Raw genomic sequence first — 2500 nt, 5'->3', positions numbered from 1 at the left:
TGAACCGCACAAGTGAAACATATTGACTATGAACTAGTTTTCATCAGTGACGTAAGAATATAGCTATGCTATTTCCCTAGGCAGCAGCTGTCATCATATATTTTCTGGTTGCCCTCCGGCGATTTTATTCGGTAGAGGATAATTAACTCTACTGAGGAGTCCCCATCGCCCGCCTGTACAGCAAGTAACTCTTCACACAAGTAACACTGGCCTCCTTCACCACATCTATCATAACTCTTACTTCCTTCCATTTCACTCTTTCCTTCCACTAGACCCCCAAATCCCCCCTCCCACCCTCTCCCCCATCTTATCTATCCTGCCCTCTAACTAACGACTCAACGCGGGACGAAGGGAGAGTACCTGGATTTCAGCGACTTCAGGAACTTCAGAATCGAACAAATTCGTACATTCAGGGGGCGGGAGGAATGCATGAGTCCCAATGTTCTGTCTCTTGTTATTTGTTCATCTCAGAACGAAATGTTCTGAGGCCGTCGCGCAGGCGAAAGGAAATGCTATACATGCACCTTCAAAACGGTGACGTACTTCGTAGCTTTGGTCCTCTCTGAGAAAATGAATGTGCGTGCGCGAGTTCTTATACAATGTTTCGATCAGTTAACATCTTTTCACTTTGAAGACTACTCACGGCTGCATAAAATCGCCTGTCCTCGAACACAATAATTTGATCAGAATATGTTCCCGCATTGAAGGGACTGCGGTCGGTACAGCAGCGAAAGGCTAATTACAGGTTATCTCGACTGATTCTAAAACAGCTTGGTGGTGGCCAGAATAAAGTATCACACGTCCACTTACACGATGAAAGGATGGACAGCGCTTACTGAACGCCGGAGTTCATTTACAGTATTTGTTAAGCGAGGAGTAACCTCCGTTGAGGCACAGAAAGAAAACGATGCTCGCTGCTGCTGCTGCTTTGGAGCAACGACGTCGCTGCCTCGGGCTTGGGCAGTCAAAACACGCGCCTGCGCACTGAGAAAGAGCGCGTGAGAGAATGCCAATGCACATATGCATAAAACCATGTACGTGCCCATGTTCACGTATACCCACTACCATTCGATTAATGGTATTTTTTGAGAATTTGTCCTATGTTATAAAGAAATGCAAATATTAAAGAAGTTTGAAAAAAAAATAAGTTTTTCAGATCCACGGTCACTGCCATTCTCTTCAACACAGGACGTTCATTGACCGTCTTGCGTCAGACCAAATGATCAACTTTCAACATTGCCTTAGCGATGGGGTTAATGAGTATGCCTTCAACATATTAACTAGACGATCCTTCAGCATATGAACTAGACGATAACAAACAACACCTTTGTAGTTTCCTTTTCTGTGAAGTAAAATTGTTGTACCTCAGCACAACGATTCAGGAACACTTTCTTTACATATATGGTAAGTACGGTATGCAGTTGGATCAATCGACATTCAAATCGTGTCCTTGCATCTTTGAAAGACATGGCGATTTGCCATATTACCCAGGTGCTTTTTCCTGTTTCACACATTTTAGAGCAATTCTTTTTAAATAGTAACTTCTGGCACACTGGTGAAGTATGTCGATTTATCTGTCGACGAAATTATTGTATATTATGTGTAACATTCTTCTACCCATTCTGCCATCCTCATCTCTGCAGTCATTAATGTGTCTATGATTTTCGTATAAATAATATGTTATCTGTGCTGAACCTGTTCAGTACTTTTACTTTTCCGAATAGTTCATTTTACATGACCCGTATTTCTTCTATTTTTTCAGTATCTTTGTATCTTATTGATAAGCTTATTTATTTCGGCTCCAGGTCATCCCTCCTGTTTTTAATGTACAAAGTTCTATTTTTTAATAGATCCTTTGTTACCCTGGAATATTTGCTGTGATATTTTTTGTTCCTAACTTCCTCTGCTCTTTTGTACATAGATTTGATTAAATTATATGTAGTTTATGAGTCTTATTTGTTATCGTTATGAAATAAAACTTCATTTTTCCTACTAGAAAATAATTCTTGTGGTTTAAAATTTCCCAACGTTATTTTCTTGAGAAAATAAATTAATTTGTTTTAGTTCTAAAACTGAATTTAGTTGTACAACCTACAATTTGCTGGCCATTATTTAGATTGACGTAATATTGACATTATATAACATCCCATTTGCTCATATGAAGTCTCGTTTTTTTTTATTCATTATTCTGCTGTCATGTGTTGTGAAGCATTTCCCTATATGTTCCTGATACTTTGTTTTATTGCACATTAAAATTTTCACCCTCGCTCTCGTTTGTTTTGATTTGCAGTTTATTTGTTATTTCTTTTTGTTGCTGTTTTCTATTATGTTTCTTCCTTTTGGTCTTTGACTCGTTCATGTTCTCAGTTGTGTACAGTACTTCATTGTGACTGATAACAATAACAATAGCAATAACAACAAACCAAAATTACAACTGATAACAAAAACATGATAATGGTGAATATTAACAACTGATACATATTACTCTGAAACATGAGGA

This window comes from Oratosquilla oratoria, chromosome 34 (assembly GCF_046742065.1).
Source record: "Oratosquilla oratoria isolate Oo_2021 chromosome 34, ASM4674206v1, whole genome shotgun sequence".
Taxonomy (NCBI): domain Eukaryota; kingdom Metazoa; phylum Arthropoda; class Malacostraca; order Stomatopoda; family Squillidae; genus Oratosquilla; species Oratosquilla oratoria.
This window is presented reverse-complemented; position numbering follows the sequence as displayed.